Genomic DNA, 19,996 nt, shown 5'->3' with positions numbered 1-19,996 from the left:
CCCCCCCCCGGTTTTTTTTTTTTGTGCGTGTGTGTGAATTTATATATTAATTTTTAGCTCCCACCAATAAGTGAGAACATGTGGTATTTCTCTTTCTGTGCCTGACTTGTTTCACTTAATGTAATTCTCTCAAGGTCCATCCATGTTGTTGCAAATGGCAGTATTTCATTCGTTTTTATAGCTGAGTAGTATTCCATTGTGTAGATGTACCACATTTTCCGTATCCACTCATCTGATGATGGACATTTGGGCTGGTTCCAACTCTTGGCTATTGTAAAGAGTGCTGCGATGAACATTGGGGAACAGGTATACCTTCGACTTGATGATTTCCATTCCTCTGGGTATATTCCCAACAGTGGGATAGCTGGGTCATATGGTAGATCTATCTGTAATTGTTTGAGGAACCTCCATACCATTTTCCATAGAGGCTGCACCATTTTGCAGTCCCATCAACAATGTATGAGAGTTCCTTTTTCACCGCAACCTCTCCAGCATTTATCGTTCAGAGTCTTTTGGATTTTAGCCATCCTAACTGGGGTTAGATGGTATCTCAATGTGGTTTTGATTTGCATTTCCCGGATGCTGAGTGATGTTGAGCATTTTTTCATATGTCTGTTGGCCATTTGTATATCTTCCTTAGAGAAATGCCTAATTAGCTCTTTTGCCCATTTTTTAAATTGGGTTGCTTGTTTTCTTCTTGTAAAGTTGTTTGAGTTCCTTCTATATTCTGGATATTAATCCTTTGTCAGATGTGTATTTTGCAAATATTATCTCCCACTCTGTTGGTTGCCTTTTAACTCTGTTAATTGTTCCTTTTGCTGTGCAGAAGCTTTTTAATTTGATATAATCCCATTTATTTATTTTTCCTTTGGTTGCCCGTGCTTTTGGGGTCGTATTCATGAAGTCTGTGTCCAGTCCTATTTCCTGAAGTGTTTCTCCTATGTTTTCTTTAAGAAGTTTTATTGTTTCAGGGTGTATATTTAAATCCTTAATCCATTTTGAGTTGATTTTAGTACATGGTGAGAGGTATGGATCTAGTTTCATTCTCCTGCATATGGATATCCAGTTATCCCAGCACCATATCCTGAAGAGGCAGTCCCTTCCCCAATGAATAGGCTTGGTGCCTTTGTCAAAGATCAGATGGCAGTAAGTGTGTGGGTTGATTTCTGGATTCTCTATTCTATTCCATTGGTCAGTGTGTCTGTTTTTATGCCAGTACCATACTGTTTTGGTTATTATAGCTTTGTAGTATAGTTTAAAGTCAGGTAGTGCTATGCCTCCAGCTTTATTTTTTTTGCTCAGCATTGCTTTGGCTATGCATGGTCTTTTATTATTCCATATAAATGTCTGGATAGTTTTTTCCATTTCTGAGAAAAATGTCTTTGGAATTTTGATGGGGATTGCATTGAATTTGTATATCACTTTGGGTAGTATGGACATTTTCACTATGTTGATTCTTCCAATCCAAGAGCATGGGATATCTTTCCATCTTCTTGTATCCTCTCTAATTTCTCTCAGCAGTGGTTTGTAGTTCTCATTATAGAGATTTTTCACATCCTTGGTTAACTCAATTCCTAAGTATTTTACTTTTTTGGTGGCTATTGTAAATGGGCAGGCTTTCTTGATTTCTCGTTCTGCATGTTCACTATTGGAGAAAAGAAATGCTACTGATTTTTGTGTGTTGATTTTGTATCCTGCTACTGTGCTGAAATCATTTATCAATTCCAAGAGTTTTTTTGTAGAGGTTTTAGGCTGTTCGATATATAGGATCATGTCATCTACAAACAGGGACAGTTTGACTTCATCTTTTCCAATCTGGATGCCCTTTATTTCCTTCTCTTCTCTGATTGCTCTGGCTAGTACTTCCAACACTATGTTGAATAGGAGTGGTGAGAGTGGGCATCCTTGTCTAGTTCCCGTTCTTAAAGGAAAGGCTTTCAGCTTTTCCCCATTCAGGATGATATTGGCAGTGGGTTTGTCATATATGGCTTTAATTATGTTGAGATACTTTCCCTCTATACCTAACTTATAGAGGGTCTTTGTCATGAATGAGTGCTGAACTTTATCAAATGCTTTTTCAGCATCTATAGAGATGATCATATGGTCCTTGTGTTTGAGTTTATTAATATGGTGTGTCACATTTATTGATTTGCATATGTTGAACCAAACTTGCATCCCTGGGATGAATCCCACTTGATCGTGATGAATAATTTTATGTATGTGTTGCTGTATTCTGTTTGCTAGTATTTTAGTGAGGATTTTTGCATCTATATTCATCAAGGATATCGGCCTGTAGTTTTCTTTTTTGGTTATATCTTTACCTGGTTTTGGTATCAGGATGATGTTTGCTTCATAGAATGAGTTTGGGAGATTTGCGTCTGTTTCAATCTTTTGGAATAGTTTGTAAAGAATTGGTGTCAATTCCTGTTTGAATGTTTGGTAAAATTCTGCTGTGAATCCATCTGGTCCTGGGCTTTTCTTTGTTGGGAGCCTTCTGATAACAGCTTCAATCTCCTTTATTGTTATTGGTCTGTTCAAATTTTCTACGTCTTCACGGTTCAGTTTTGGGAGCTTGTGTGTGTCCAGAAATTTATCCATTTCCTCCAGATTTTCAAATTTGTTGGCGTATAGTTGTTTATAGTAGTCTCGAATGATTCCTTGTATTTCAGATGAATCAGTTGTAATATCACCTTTTTCATTTCTAATTTTTGTTATTTGAGTCTTCTCTCTTCTTTTTTTTGTTAGCCATGCTAATGGTTTGTCAGTTTTATTTATTTTTTCAAAAAACCAACTTTTTGATTCATTGATCTTTTGTATTGTTTTTTGGGTTGCAATTTCATTAAGTTCTGCTCTGATCTTAATGATATCTTTCCGTCTGCTAACTTTAGGTTTGAATTGTTCTCGTTTTTCTAGTTCTTTAAGGTGAAGTGTTAGTTGTTCACTTGCCATCTTTCCATTCTTCTGAGGTGAGCATTTAATGCAATAAATTTTCCCCTCAATACTGCTTTTGCAGTATCCCACAGGTTTTGGTATGATGTATCATTTAGTTTCAATAAATTTTTTGATTTCCTGCTTGATTTCTTCTTGGACCCATATGTCATTAAGTAGAATGCTGTTTAATTTCCATGTGTTTGTATAGTTTCCAGAGTTTTGTTTGTTATTAATTTCTAGTTTTAATCCAGTGTGGTCTGAGAAAATACATGGGATAATTCCAGTTTTTTTGAATTTATTGAGACTTGATTTGTGACCTAATATGTGATCTATCCTGGAGAATGATCCATGTGTTGCTGAGAAGAATGAATATTCTGAGGTTGTTGGGTGGAATGTTCTGTAGATATCTGCCAATTCCAATTGGTCTAGAGTCTTGTTTAGATCTTGTGTTTCTCTACTGATTCTTTGCCTAGATGATCTGTCTAATATTGACAATGGGGTGTTCAGGTCCCCTGCTATTATGGTATTAGTGTCTATTTCCTTCTTTAGGTCTAATAGAGTTTGTTTTATAAATCTGGCTGCTCCAACATTGGGTGCGTACATATTTATGATTGTTATGTCTTCTTGATGGATCAGTCCTTTTATCGTTAAGTAGTGTCCCTCATTGTCTCTTTTTATGGTTTTTAGTTTAAAGTCTACTTTGTCAGATATAAGAATAGCTACTCCAGCTCGTTTTTCTTTTCTGTTTGCATGGTAAATCTTTTTCCATCCTTTCACTCTTAGTCTGTGTGAGTCTTTATGGGTGAGGTGGGTCTCTTGTAGGCAGCATATAGTTGGGTCCTCCTTTTTGATCCAGTCAGCCAGTCTGTGTCTTTTGAGGGGGGAATTTAAACCTTTTACATTAAGAGTTGTTATTGAAAGGTGTTGATTTATTCCTAGCATTTTATTGGTTGTTTGGTTGTCTTAGGTGTCTTTTGTTCCTTGCTTTCTGATTTACTGTTTGGTTTCTGTGTTTGTTGGTTCCTTAGGTTGTAGATAGCATTTTTGTTTGTTTGTTTTCTCTTCATGAATGCCATTTTTATTATACTAGTGGGTTTTGATTTTTCTTGGGTTTTTATGGCAGTGGTAGTTATTTTTCAGGAACCAAACCCAGTACTCCCTTGAGGATTTCTTGTAAGGGTGGTCGTGTGGTAGTGAACTCCTGCAGTTTTTGTTTGTCTGAGAAATATACTATTTGCCCCTCATTTCGGAAGGATAGCCTTGCAGGGTAGAGTATTCTTGGCTGGCAATCTTTGTCTTTTAGTATTTTGAATATATCATCCCATTCCTTTCTAGCTTTTAGGGTTTGTGATGAAAAGTCTGATGTTAGCCTGATTGGGGCTCCCTTATAGGTGATTTGATGCTTCTCTCTTGCAGCTTTTAAGATTCTCTCTTTGTCTCTGAGTTTTGCCAATTTGAGCATAACATGTCTTGGAGAAGGCCTTTTTGGGTTGAATACGTTTGGAGATTGTTGAGCTTCCTGGATCTGAAGATCTGTGATTTTTCCTATACCTGGGAAGTTTTCTGCCACTATTTTGTTGAATATGTTTTCAATGCAATCTCCGTTTTCATCCCCTTCTGGAATACCCATGACTCGGATATTTGAACGCTTAAGGTTGTCTGATATCTCTCTCAGATTTTCTTCAATGTCTTTGATTCTTTTTTCTTTCTTTTTGTCTGCTTGTGTTATTTCAGACAGCCCATCTTCAAGTTCAGAGGTTCTCTCTTCAACTTCGACAAGCCTGCTGGTTAAACTCTCGGTTGTGTTTTTTATTTCGCTGAATAACTTCTTCAGTTCAGCAAGTTCTGCTACATTTTTTTTCAGGACATTGATTTCCTTGTACATTTCCTCTTTCAGGTCCTGTATACTTTTCCTCATTTCATCATGATGTCTAGCAGAGTTTTCTTGTATCTCATTCAGTTTCCTTAGAATTATCACTCGAAATTCCTTGTCAGTCATTTCAAGGGCTTCTTGTTCTATAGGATCTAGAGTTTGAGACTTAATTAACTTTTGGTGGTGTACTTTCTTGATTTTTTGTATTTCTGGTATCTTTTTTTGATGTTTATTCATTGTGGCAGGGGGTTTCACAGTCCACCGGTTTGAGACTATTGACTAACTAAGATGTTGCTGTGGTTGCCAATTTGGTATGGCTACCTCCGTGACTGCTCAGTTGGCCTCTAGTGCCTTGTGTGTATGGTTGCCTTGGGTCTTGGGCCTCTCCAGGGAGCCACCTCTCTGGTCAGCTTGGACTCTGCTGGCTTGCTGGATCATGTACCACAGGGTGTGTGATCTGTGCTGAGCTTTCACTTCCCGTGCAGGACTTCTCCCTGTTCCCTGCGCTCTGGCCCGGGCTGTTGGATCATGCAGTGGCGACCCCACAGGGTGTGTGGTTTCTGTCGAGTCTCCACCTCCCCAGCCGGACGTCTCCCCGCTCTGTGCGCACTGGGCTGGGCTGGGACGTGTCTTCTGCACCCCTCGTCTATCAGCTGGGCCTTCAAGACCCTGCTCGGCACCGCCTCGCCCAGGAAGTCTACCAGGTTTCTGTTAGGCACAGACGACCAGTCGCTCTGGGTGCCTTTGTAGCACTGTGTAGATCTTTCTCAGGACTTATCACCTTCCTTCTGGTATCGTGGTTATTTGTGTACTTGTCTTATCTCCCACACCAGAGAGTGAGCTCCTCGGGGGAGGAGCCCGCAGCACATGGTTCACCTTTGTATCCCCCCGGCATGGACCGAGTCCGGTGCCCGCCCGCAGTCAGCTCTCCGGCAGGTTCAAGTGGACTTGGGAACTCTCCAACCACACTGTTCCTAACCAGAAATTGGTTAGGCGTTTTTCCGAACTGGTGGCCGCAGAGATGGTATCTGCCTCCCAGTAACAGGAAGTTTACTGGGGGCTGGAGCCCAGGGTGCGGTGGAGTGACAGTCGGCCCTGCCTGTACTTCCTTGCCCTCCTGACACTGGCCGGGGACGCCCCACACCACCAACCCTGCCAGAGAACTGCGGAGGGAGTAGGGAGGGGAGGCCAGCCTGCAGCCCTGGGAAGCCCTGTGCCAGGGCAAGCAAGTGGGAAGGCTCAGTGAGGAGCCGAGCTGGGCCAGGAGGACAGACTTGGCTGAGCTGGGCCGGAGCGGCCACCACCTGAGAAAATGGAGGCATCCCCGGGGGCGGTGAGTGGCCCGGTGATGCAGGCGGAAGCCGGGCAGGCGTCAGCCCCCTGAGCAGGGCCGGGTCGGGGGTCACTCACAGGGCTGTGCCAGGTTGGGCGCTCCCTCTCTGCCTCTGGTTTGTCGCCTTCCCTGTTCTCGGCTCCCGCCACCTCGGGCTGCTCGCTCCGTCCTGTGGTGCGGCTCGGGCGCTCCCAGGAATCTTCTTTTATGCCGGCCTGAAACCTCGAATCATGAATAGGGCAGCTGGCTGCCTTCAGCATGGCCCCAGCCTCCGGGATCCTGGCTGCATCCACAGCAGCCCTGGCGCCATGTTCCCTGTTTAGAGACTCACTAAGAAACAGTTCTTTTCCTGCTCCATACTTCAAAGCTGTTGCCTGTAAATGAGGCAGCCTCTCCTGCCAAGGGCAAAGTGGCGGTCAGCCCCCACGACCGGCCACCAGCAGCGGACCTCCCTTAAGAGACGGCAAGAGGAAGGTCCACAAGTTTCCCGGCTGCCTAAGGCCCAGTGGCCGCCTTTTCCACCTCAGCTACTCTGCGCCCAACCACCGCAGCCACCGCCATCTCGAAACTCCCAAACTTCTCAACAGATTGTTGGGAGGGGTAAATTAGATAATCAGGAAGAATTCCATTCTACACACTAGTAGACCTCAGCAGCAAAGAGTGAACTGCCTCCAGGAAAGTGAGCAACCCTTGCCAACATTATTTTCTGTTTTTTTTTAAATATCCAACCAAATGGGTGTGAAGTTGTATCTTTTTGTGGTTTTGATTTACATTTCTCTAATGATTAGTGAAGTTAAACATCTTTTCATGTGCTTATTGCCCATGTGTACATCTTCTTTGGAGAAATGTATATTAAAGTCCTTTGCCCATTTCTAAATTGGGTCATTTTTTGTTGTTGAGTTGCAGGAGTTCTTTATATGCTCTGGATATTAATCTTTGTTACCTGACTTTTAAATGTTCCTTCCTGTCTTAAAATCTACACATCTTAAAGCCACAGCAACTGATAACTCAATAAACCTTATGCTCTATTATAGGTAGCCTAGAACTTGGCTACTCAGTATGTAATCTCCAGACAGGCAGCATTGGCAGCACCTGAGAGCTGGTTAGAAATGCAGGCTCCTGAGCCCCACCCCAGACCTCCTGAGACAGAATCTGCTTTTGTACAAGTTCCCCAGGTGATGTATACGATGCTGAAGCTTGAGCAGCATTGCTCCAGAACACAGTGTAGCTGTGTATGATATATGATGATTTGGGCACTTGTTTTTCCAATTTTTGATTCTAGAACGATCCCAGCCTGGCATTCTTGCCTTTTCTCCTATTAAAAAACAAGACCAAGCTGTGCAGTTCTGATGGTGCAGGTCACGAGTGTGTGGCCCTTTTTAACCCTGACATGCTGAGATGGATGTTTTTCTCCAGGGTTGAATCAGATCAATCCATATGTCTACATCTTCTTTTCTATCTATCTCTCTTTGTTTCCCTTCTTCCTGGTCCAAAAATAAATGTAGCCAGTGGCTGTACCTTCTGTTTCTTTCCAGGAAAAAAAAAAAAAAAAGAAAGGAAAAAGAAACATATTCCCACGCTGGTTTTCAGTGGCCCATCTGACACTGTGCTTTCTTAGCAGCTCCATGCAAATTGCTTGTTGGCAATTCCCTTTTTAACCTCCAGCTGGGGCTTTGTGCAGCTGAGGTGGTTATTATCTCAGCAAGTTAGTGACATCAATCCATGCCTTCTCCTTTGGGACTGCATGCCTTTAATGAGAACACTCCTTGAGTGTCCACTTCTGAGCCTCTGGGGTGGCTGCAGTAGCCAAAGGTGAGACCCACCCATCCCATTCCGCACAAGGAACATTTGAATCAATGACACCTGTGTGTTACATGCCTCATCCGATCATTAGCCTTGAAAAGTACGTTTGGCTCTGAAAGACATTTCCGGAAATGACAATAATGAACATGATACCCTTTCTAATAGACACATTCACCTTGAACATGGGGCTGGCTGCTTATTTCTGTGTTCTCTCATGGCAAATCTTACTTTTGATGGCTTACTAAACTCACCCCCTACTCAGTCTAAGTTAGTGATGTGAGCATTATGTTTGTTTATACGTATTTCTACTGCATACATCAGTCAGGTAGCAGGACCTTGAAAATGAAATATATAGTTAGTTTCTCACCGTTCTTCAGCAAGTGCGAACCTGAAAGGAAGGAGGTTGGAGGGAGGCATCTCTATGTATATGATGCTCAGTGTTAGTCAAAAATCTGTCTATTTCCGTGATGCCTCTCATAGAGTGAGTGCAGGAAAGGACTTCTTGGGGGAAGGATGATGTAGGCAGTGGATGTCGTGTTTGAGTGGTCAATATCCATTTCCCTCCCTTTGATTAGTCTAAGCCCATTGCATTTATCCTATTCTCCTGCTAGTGGATGGTTTGGGAACAGCACATGATGAAATGGGGAGTGCACTGATGTCTGGGGTGGAGTGAGGGTGGGAGGATTCTGGGAGAGGTTTCCCTGTTCTGTGAAAAGATGGTTCTTCTCTTCCCCTTTGATCTTGTTGTATCTGGAGGTAATGCCTGGAGTTCTGCTGCCATATTGCTCTGAGCCTGAGAATGAAGATAGTACTGAGGACAGCAGAGAAAAGGGATGGAAGGACCTGGGACCTCGATGACATTACTGAGCTGTTGGGTCACAAACCCTGAGATCCTGACCTGTGAGAGAGTAAATTTCCTCATTGTTTAAGTCAGATTCAGTCAAAATTTTTGTTTCCTGAAGCCAAAAGCATCCTAAGAGGTACAGAGGGAAAGTATGGACAGTTTCCCAATATTTCAGTTTTTTGGGTTTATTTAGTTTGCAGTGTTTCAAGTTAGTATTAGTACATTTCTGTTGCTTACAACAGAATACCTGAAACTCAGTAATTTATAAAGAAATGAAATTTATTTCTCACAGTTTGGAGGCAAGGAAGTCCAAAGTCCAGGAAATACACCTGGTGAGGGCCTTCTTCTGGGTGGTGTCTCTCTACCATCACTCAGGGTAGCACATCATGAGAGAAATGGCATGAGAAAGAGAGGTAAGCTTCCCACTCATTCTCCTTATAAAGCCATCAGAATCATGCCTATGATAACTCATTACTGCATGAATGGATAAATCCATTCATAAAGACACAGTCCTCGCAATCCAATCACCTCTCAAAGGCCCCACCTTTTAAATACCTTAATTGGATTTCCCACTTGTTACAATGGAGATCAATTTGCCAATACAGGAACTTTTGGGGGACACATGTGACCCATAGCAAAGTTCATGAAAGAAAACAGATCCATATTCCAAGGTGTACAAACATATTACAAAGCTGAATATAAATTAAATATAACTTTTCATGTTTTCTTACATTTTAGACGACCTAGCCCATGACTTTCCTTCACTAACACAGAAAATTAAGAGCTGGTTATTTTATTTCCACTGAACTATGCACCTTTTGGGTGTAGTGGGGTAATCCTACATTCAGATCTTCCATCTCAGTCTATTCCATTTGAGATCAGCTGTAAGCCATCCATGATATGGACTCTCAGCCCATATTGTGGGCTTATGGATCACAATAATCACAACATATGTTTCAATTCCATCAATTTGGGGGAAGGATAAATTGATTTATAAAAGAAAAACCTTTAAAATTAAATACTAGTTGTTCTGAATAGTTGATTTATGAATATGGTATACAATGCAAAGGCACAAAAGGGCAAACAGTGAAAAGGAAGACTTCATCTCACCTGTGGCTCCAGCCGCCCAGTTCCTCCCTTTCTGGAGGTGATCACTGATACTGTTTATGAAAGGAAAACTTATCTCCCTAATCCACTCAGGCCTTGGGTCAGCCCAGAGCATGAGCCCAGAAGAGACCTACAATAGATGTTCTGGAGAAGCTGGATAGAGCCCTGGACTGAGACTTGCTAAGATAATGCTTTGGTCCTGCCTTGAGAGAACAGCTGAGCCACTGACCTTGAGGAGGTCATCTAGACGCCTTTGGTTTCTGCTGCCTCACCCAGGAATGAGGATAATAGAGCCTACTCTATTCTTTTCATGTGGCTGATTTAACTTCAGACGAGATATAATAGTAAAAGTTCTCTGGAAAAAATGAAAACACGATAGCAGTTGAATACAGATGAATAAAAATACCCCACTGGGGTCCAAAAAATGGGATAAACATTGTCTTCCACTTATTTAGAATTCTGTTTAATGCTTCAATAATTCCTGCATAAGCTAAGATATAAACGTAAAAATAAAAGTTATAGAACCTATTGCCAATATGTTCAAATTACTTGGCTCCACTATTTTTTTACCTCTTCTGAGGTACAGGCAGATTTAGGATTTGGATAGATTTTTTTTTCACTCTAGGCATAGTGTATTTGCTGGCACTTCGGTGCAGGAGTAAAAGATGGAAAAACAGGACACGGGTTGTTCAATCTTGTCTGGTGGCCATCTTCTGGAATAGCACAGTGGCCGTGATGGTCAACCTGGCGGGGAGGGTTAGCTTGCAGTCAGTTCCCTAGGCCTCTGGGGTGCTCTTCCAGGTGTGTAGACAGTGCCCGTATGTGTGCCTGGCGGGGCAGTGGGGGCACAGGATGGTGGCATCAGGACTCCTCGGGGGTCCTGAGTTCTGACAGAACAAGCAAGCATCATTGGACAGGAATGACAAACCAGCCTCCGTTGGAACTGAGGCTTTTAGGAATAGGCTGAGCTGCAGGCAGAACTGCAGCGGCTGAGCAGGAAAGCACCAGAGCCACCGGGGCTTAGCTTGGTTGGGTAAATGAGGGTTGACTGGCTGGGAAAAAGCCAGCATCATGAGGGTCCAACTGCAGGCTGCTGCGGGAGACCCATGGCTGGAACGGTCTGTCGGAACGGAGTGTCCTGTTTATCCTGGCAGCTTCCTGGGCAAAGCTGTGCTTGGCCCCGTCTGGGATACTGTCAGGTATGAAAGGGCACTTCATCCTCTGTACAGAGCTTTTCATCGAGCTCTGGGCATGTGTGGTTAATCTGTTTAGATTGCAAGCCAGGTAGAGACACTGCACCTTTGTGGAAGGCTGCTGTGGCTGAGAGGGACTCTGATTCTTTTTCATTTTATTTTCTTTTTTTCCTGAAAACCAGGCCTCTCTGAATTAGGACTTAAGCTCCTGCCCTAGGATTGGGCCAAGAATTTGTGGTAGCCATGGCAACAGCACCTTCTCCTACCTGGAAGATTTTTTTTTTTCTCAGAGGTAAGGCGGCTTTCTGCATCTCCACCTTTACCCTAGGACTCTGTGGGGGTGGCCGTGTGTCCTCAGGTGGACACCTCTGGAACGGAGGGGAGGGCAGAGTGCCACTGTCCCTGTTAACAGTGTTATTTCTGTTGCTTCCAAATGTCCCCTGTCCAGGCCCAACCCCAATACAGTATTTGTGAATTTGGAAAAACTGGGCTTTGACAGTTTACTACCCACCCTCCTTTACCTCTTTCCTTTTGCAGTTCAAGGAGGTCATCAAACTTCCACTGAAGCAGCACAGCATAGCGATTAGGCACAAGGATCCAGAATTCAAGTTACTAAGTATATGTGTTCAGGTAAGGTTCTTAGTTCCTCAGGTTTTTTATCTAAAATGGGGCTAACAGTACTTTCCTCACAGGGTTCAGAGAGGATGAAATGAGGATTATGTGTGCAAGGTTCTTGGCAGGGTGCCTGGTGCGTAGTAAGAACTCACAAATAAGCTATTAGTTATGATGATGATGTGTCAGAAGCTGTGGGCAGCCAGCCAGGACAGACACCTGCAGCCACAGGCCTTAGTCCATTCTAGCCATAGAGTGGGCATACCCAGCTCCTTCCATACTCACCTGGTTTCTTACCTATTTCTACATATGTTTTTGTAGTCCACAGTTTACAGGCATCCATCTTGGCTTGATCAGACCTGGTTCACTTCTGCTGTTTCCTGAATTATATATTTTTTTTCTGATTCAGATTTACTGTTGGCTAGATATGGTCTCCAGAGCTGGGTTTCTATTGCCCATGCTGTTGGACATGCCTATAATTAAGGTTCTTGTTCTAGATTTGTGTGTCTAGCTCAGAACCTCTCCGAACAAGTCAGACCACCAATTCCCAGTGGGCGTGAAGGGAGAGCTCAGGCTAGTATACTTGCTGCCTCATGGAAAGCTACAGCCTTCAGGAACTGCCTGCTTCCTATCCTTCACAAAGCAGACCTCTCCCAGACACCCTGGACCTGGTCCCTTTTTGCCCGATGATTTCCCATGTAGTTTTGGGTGTGCTTGCAGAATTTCTGTTTTTCCCCATCCAAAAGGGCTGCCTACATATAGGTACCTTTGATTCAACATGGGTGAAAGTCAGCTCTCATTCGACAGATACCGAATGGACCAGGTGAAGAGATAAACCAACCATAGTAACAAAGTCCCTGCCAAGCCAAAAGTTCACTTAAATAGAAGCACAGTCAACTGCCATATACTGTTTCATTGTTTATTATATAGATCCACATTATAAAATATGAGAGCCACCAGTCACCTGTAGCTATTAAGTACTTGGAATGTGAGTAGTCTGAACTGAGATGAGCTATATATATAAAATACACACTGTATCTTGAAGACTTGGTACAAAAAGTAAATTATCTAATTAATATTTTTATATTGATTACCTGTTGAAATAATATTTTGGATATAGTTCGTTAAATAAAATATATTGTTAAAATCAATTCCACCTGTTTCTTTTTACTTTCTTAATATGACTACTAGAAAAATTTAAATTAAGGACGTGACTCACATTTATGGCTTACATTATATTTCTACTGGACAGAGCTGCTCTAAACTGTAATCTCTCAGCAATAAGTCAGGGATCAAGGAAAATAGATATTATTCTAGGTATTTTAATCAGACAGGGATTTAACATGAGGAATTAGGCATTTACAAAACTATTGGGAAGGCTGGAGGAATGAAAATCAGCTGCAGGGGGTGGGGGAGCTCTCCTTAACTTTCAAATTCACCACTCCTTTCAGAAATTTGCTGTTCAGTGCAGAGGTCAGAAAAGTGCAAGAAAATGCAAGCGGATGGCTAGCAGAAAGTTTAGCTGATCTCTGCAAAAACTTAGGTCTGATGATGTCCATGTGTCCACTATTGCTGTTGGAGGAAGAACTGGCTACTGCCTCCCTTCTGCCGTCCAAATCTTGTGCAAACATATCTCAGTGGCAGAATGCAAATCTCACCCAGGATACTCATCTTTCAGCCCCATGATATGCAGAAGAGTCAGAAAGGAGTGTATACTAATTGTCGAAAATAAACAGACAAAGCCAAAACAAGCCTCAATATTCAACACACTCTTCAAGGAGAGTCATTTTCATCTTGGGGGCCTAAAAAAGTGCCTGACACATAATAGATGTTCAAGGAATATTAAAAAAACTGTGTGTGTGTGTGTGTGTGTGTGTGTGTGTAAATGTGTGGATATTTACATTGATTGGGTCCAGTATTTTGCAATTTAGATAGTGCTGCAATGGACGTTTTCATGTATGACTCTGTTTTTATTGATATATTTTTGAAGAATAGATATTCAGGAAAGAGATTGCTAAGAATGGCTGTTGCTTAGTTTTGTCATGTTGGTTTCCAAATCTGTAATCATATATATTATATACACAAGGATTATATATGAAGAATAACTTCATAGAAATGTTACCAACCCTGTGTGTAATCATCATTTGCTTATTTATTTTTATTTTTTTTCTAATTTAGTGTGTATAGGGTGAGCCCAGTTTTTTTGGGTTGAGTTCTGGTTATGGAAGTTATCTAAGGGGTTATGGATGTGGCTGATTGACTCAGTGTCAGAAGTCACAATTTCTCTCATTATTGAAGACTTTCAGGCACCAAGAACTTTGCTGAATTTAAGCCTTCTCCACTGTTTTATATGTTCTCCTTTTAAGATTAACTAAAAGGAGTGGCAAACTTTGAATCACTGAATTCTTTCCTGCTGCCAGTGAGAGTTAAGGATAATTACAGAGACATTTGACATTTGCTTCAGAGAGGGAAATATTAAATGGCAATAGTTAAATGAACCTTTTATTTTCTTCCCTGAATCTTGCTGAACTTCAAGACAGGGACCCACAGGATGATGGCTTGTATGTTTATAAATTATGTTCTAAGAACAAATACATACTTTATTTCTCTGTAAGGGGAAGATGATCTAGAAGATGTGAAGATGCAGATGCAGGCCAGAGAAGGGTTTAGGTCTCCTTACATGTATAGGGGGATATATAACAGGATACATCATGGAGTGCTGAGGGGATAAAACAATTTAATACACAAAAAGTGCTTATCAGTGTGCTTGGCACGTAAGTGTTCTTTGGTAAATGGTGGCTGTTGCTGAGACAAGTGATACTATGCATGTTGCTCTACCTGAGCACTGATGCTGTTGGCCACTTGTACCCTGAACTGCATTTTATTTTATTTTATTTTATTTATTTTTTGTCTTTATTGTGACCGGCTGCACCGCTCTCAGCCAGTGAGCGCATGGGCCATCCCTACATAGGATCCGAACCCACGGTGGGAGCGCTGCTGCGCTCCCAGTGCCGCACTCTCCCGAGTGAGCCAGGGGGTCGGCCCTGCATTTTATTTTTTATGATCAGTTGCCAAGTGAAAAAATTGCTAAGTGATACCCAGCTGGGAAATACAATTATCTGTAAGATGTGTGGCATTCTGGGTTTATGAGGAGGAAGATGTGTGCAAGGTACCTAGAATTACAGCTTGTTGAGTCAAAGAGTGGCTGAGGTAGCAAGGGTCTTTGACATTGTTTAGTGATATTGTTTTACAAATGGATGCCCAAGAAAGTGAAGTGAAAGACCCAAGATTTTTCAGCAAGTTGGCAGACCTCAGAGTAGAAGTTGGTTCTTCAGATTCCTACACCAGTATCTGCCCTATTCAACAAGGGTACCACACCCAACAGCCAGTCAATGTCATGGGCATGAGCCAGAGGTGATGGTGGAGGGACACACTGTCTTTGATATTGCTCCTTCCCTAGGCCAAAAAAACAGAGATGCTGTTCTGCTAGAGATCCAGTTTCCCTGGAGCAGTGACTCCCAATCTTTTTGAGAATGAAGAATACTTTCTTACATTAATAAATTTCATTGATCTCCCCCTGCCCCCAGCATGATATAGTAGCTATAGTCTTGATATCTAAAGTTAGAAAAAATGTACAATAATACTAGCTACTGTTAACTTACAAGCCTTACAAGCACTTTACAACGAAGATGTACCTGCATTTGAAAAGTGACCCTATACCAGTCAGCCAAAAAAAAAAATAAAAATAAATAAATAAATAAATAAAATAAAAATAAATAAAAAAAGAAAGAAAAAAGGGGTTGTACCTAGATTATTTATTCAGACTACAGATAATAATCGGATGGCATTTGGATCTGTGAAGGGCTTATAATAACTTTACCTCACTAGATGATTTTCACATCCATTGCCAATGGGGGCTGCTGGTTTTCTTTACTTTTGGAGAGTCCCAGAAAAAGGATAACAATGTAGGGGTAAAGTAACAAAAATGAATGGGAGTAGCAGGCTAAACCATTCTCTGGCCCTTTCTCTAAAATATTCCAATGCTAAGCTGTCAGCTAGAAGGAATGAGGCTTGACTAGAAAAAAACCATGCGAACAAAGTCCTTTCTTGTCCTTTCATATAAATGCGGTGGTAAATTGATACCCAATTTGCAATGTTGGCCCCAATAGCCTGAGAGCCAAAGAATTTGGGGGATAGTATGGTTCATTAACTGCCATGACCAAACAAAGAGTGACAGTCAGAACTGAAGCTTCGGCCTTCAGACTCGTACGTTTTCTGATATTAGATAACACGGACATGACAGAAATGGAATCACGCTGCCAAATCCTTACTCCATTTTGTCTGACCCAAGAAAGGGCTGGGAAATGTGGAGACAAGAGTTTCTGGGAGATAGTTCTGAAGGTCACAGATACCACCACCATCATTATACAAGAGAACATTTATTCAGGCCTCCTTGCTCATAGCTGTGCAGGGAACTACTGACATGGTTTCTAATCTCTGTAATAGAGCATTTTACCTTGAGCCATGTCTTTTTAACACTTTCTTCATTAACCCTGATAAACCTGGAGCAGACATACAGAAAAGTACTTAATAACATGCCGTGCTTCAGAAATCAGGTTACACTAAAGGTATCAGCCAAACAGGCAGAAATCACCACTACTGTTAACCTTTTATTATCTACTACATGTGAATTACAACTACACAATATAAATCTTATTCAAGATGATGGCTTGCATCATAAAATTTGAAGTATGAAATGTTCTCTTTATTTCAGCAGGAAAGTATGCAATATAACCTAGTCTCTCTGTTTATTTTTTATGATTCAGTGCTTTAAGGGGTAAGCCTAAATTACACGCACATTCATTCCTCCAGCATGCCTTATCACCTGATAATGAAGGGATCAAGGAAGTGTCACAGTAAGTAAGAATTAAGATTCAAATTGCATACAAGGCCCCAACAGTTGCATTTCTGGTGTAATAAGTTGGAGGGAGTGTTCTGAGCAACTGGCATTTATTCAAGGAGGGTTGAAAGAGGTTGCTGCTCCTCTTGCCTTGGGTCTGACCATGATTTTTGAAGAGGGGAGCTTTTCAGGATCTGTTGTGATCATTTGAAAGGCAGTGACTCTGGATAGGCAGGAAAGTGGCCCTTGCTTGGTGCTCTTAGGAGAAGCTTTGATGTGAGGCATACAATTTGATCCTTTCTGAAGAGAGTTACAGCAAATTTAGTTCCACCCAATTCCTTACAAGGTCACACATCCAGTGCCCAAGTTGGTTCTCGGTGAAGATTAGGATGCAGAGTCTGCCTGCTGAGGTATCAACGCAGACCCACTCACTATGTCTCTTCATACCCCAGGAGCCCAATTTCTCTAGAGGAAGAAATTTGGAGAAACAATTCACTCCCTCAGTCTAATTTCCCTTTTAGGCAGGAGAACAATCTCTCAAAGACAATTCAGCCAAATAATAATAGTAATACAGGCACCACAACCACCTCCTGTGTATATGTCACACTGCCTTTGCAGAGGGACAGAATGCTTTGAAGATCCTTTCTCATTCTAGGAGGCCAGGAGGTGATTAGCCTGAAAGCATTTGTTCTTCACAAAATCATCTCTATACCCTGTGATCTTCTCAGAGCTCAACAATGGAGTTTTTGAAGCTACATTCTGTTGAGGGTTTTTTTTCTTTCTTTTGTCCTTTCTTCCCTCCCTCTCTTCCTTCCTCCCTCCATCCCCATCTCCCTCCCTCCCTTCCTTTTCTTTGTTCTTTCTTTTAGGAAGATTGAACAGTTAGGATGATACACTTACAGTCATCTGCCAGGCAGCTTCTTTTCAAGTTCATAGGAAGTCGGTGGTCCTTTTGCATTGTGGAGGCCTCTCGGAGGTCCCCTAGGGTCACACAGGGCAGTGGTCGGCCCCCGCACTGGCTCAGCCACTTCCCTAGGTGCCTTGGATGTATTGTTTTTCTCTGCAGCAACTAGGCCAGTGCTCCATCCCTTTAAAACAAAGGCATTGTTATTGACTAGTTTTGAAGGAAAATTTATTTTCTTCCACCCTCTTAAACCACAACTTCGACACCTCCTCCTCCTCCTCCTCTTCATAATAGTCACAGTAGGATGTTCAATTATAGCTAAAAGCCCTGGATTTAAGTGACAGATTAAGAGGCTCGGCGGGTTGCTCCTCTAATGTTCACTTCACCTATTGGTTTATTTTTTAACCTGCACGCCCTGGGTTTTCTGTAAGCCTTTGGACAAGGTGCTGTTTGCTGATGCATCCTACGGCAGCACAACCCTCTCTGCTGGGCGCTGGGCATGGTCTTTGGGTGAGGTCAGCCATAGAGAGACTGGCTGCAGGGCACTGCCTGCCACCATGTGCCTTTGCTCCCTGGACCCAGCACCATAGCCTCCTGCCACACAAAGTGACATGAGAGCAGGAAGGAGCCCTCCAGACACCCCTCCTGCCCCAGCCACCGGCTTGGCCCAGAGCCCAGAACACAGTGGGTGCTCTGCACAGCATGCGGGACAAAAGGACACAGGGCTCAAAGCAGTGAGGCTTAAGCAGCTGCATTTGCTTCAGATGGAGATAAGGGGAGAACCACAAATGCTACCAATTCTCTTGAAATTATGAAAGAGAAAATTAACCTTTTTCTCCATTTGGCTTCATTGGGCTTCAAAGAGTATATTTCTTGTTCCTGTCCACTCCGCCCTTCTTTCTGCTGTTTCAAAGACCCTTCCCAGGAGTCTCTGCCCTCCCCTGGGGCCCCACAAGAAGCTGCTCTCAGCTGCTTGCCTCTTCAACCGGGGCCCCCCCTTGACTTGAGGGCAGGGCTTTCCAGGGAACTTTGTACTTTAATAAGGATGTGAGGCTTCTAGATTCCAAGGAATGAAATTCCAGTGGTGAGTTCCAGATACTCTTTCCAGGTCAAAGAGGAGCTGTCTGCGGGATCTACTGTGCCATTTCTCAGAGCCCACCTGTGCCTGCCTGTTGGAGTGAGGCTGCTCCCTCAGCCACCTGAGAGTTTCTAGGGACTGCAAGGGAGTCAGGCTCTGCTTCAGCGTGGGCTTGGCTCCCATCTCACCTCAGGGCTGAGGGCACTGAGCATCTCCTGGTGGCACCTCTGCCTCCTGCCTGCCTCCTGGAAGGGGCAGGCAGGAGCACTCCCTGCACTCAGAGCACTCAGAGCAGGCTCGTCCTTCCAGAGTCCTCCCAGGCTGGCACCTTCTCCAGGGACCTTCCTTGTGCTGGAGCTGGATCTTACTCTTGTCTGATTAGGTTGCCTCTCTGAGGTGCTTCTGGAGTGTCCAGTACTTCCCTTCTCTGTAGTTGCATCTTCTATGTATTTTCTTCTCCCAGTGGGCTCTACGTTCCTTGAGAGCAGGAATAGTCTTTCTCAGTTTATATCCCTAGTGTCTAGTATAGTGCCCAGCCCATTATGAACATGGATGAAAAGTGTTGAGAGAGAGGGAGGGAGGGAGGGAAAGCAGAGGAAGAAGGAGCAGGAGGAGGAGGAGAGGAAGGAACAAATTACAGGTTTAGGCACCTAGTTTCTACTCTTTGCAACTAGTCTAATAACTAATTGCCAACGTGGTTCTAAAAGAAAACTAGTGGTGTATACATCTCTGTGGATTTGAGTTTCCATCCTGAGAGCCGATGTGTAATAGATTCTCTCACAGAGAACTGGAGCCCTTGTCTTATAGCTGTGAGGTCACCATCTGATATAAAATTAAACCCAGAGTTTTTTCTCCCATCTCCTCGGTCCCTTATTGTTAGTAACTGCTCCAATCTTAAGCCCCCCCTTTGAAGTTGGATACAGTTGGTATTTTACATTTTGCCTTTATCAGCAACCAGTTGGTGTCTGATAATTGCAAGTTATTTGAACAAGAGGGAAATTGTGTAGCAAGAATTTGAAAAGGTCAGGGGAATTGTGTCTAGAAACTGCAGCTAAAGGATTGAAGAAACTTGACCTGAAGCATTAATTTTAGACAAGCATTAAGCCCCACAAAATTACACTGGAAATGCATCTGGTATTTAGTCCCTGGGCCCTTTGCAATGAACGGGCTGGGGCAGAGCTTCCTGGTGTGGGTGATGTGCGTGTGTGTGCATGTGAGCGTGATTCAGCCAGGCTACTGTTCAGCGGCCACACTCTGATTGAGCCATATGGTTGTTAGATCCAGCACCTATGCTAAGTGGTCAGTGCTCAGCTATGCTAATTATTAAACGTAGTGATCTTTTCCAAAGCAGTGAGGCTTCAACCTGTGTATTTGTGTCAGCTGCAGATAAGGGGATAGCTACAAATGCTACCCACTCC

This window comes from Cynocephalus volans, chromosome 7 (genome assembly GCF_027409185.1).
Source record: "Cynocephalus volans isolate mCynVol1 chromosome 7, mCynVol1.pri, whole genome shotgun sequence".
Lineage (NCBI taxonomy): Eukaryota > Metazoa > Chordata > Mammalia > Dermoptera > Cynocephalidae > Cynocephalus > Cynocephalus volans.
Note: the sequence above shows the minus strand (reverse complement) of the source record.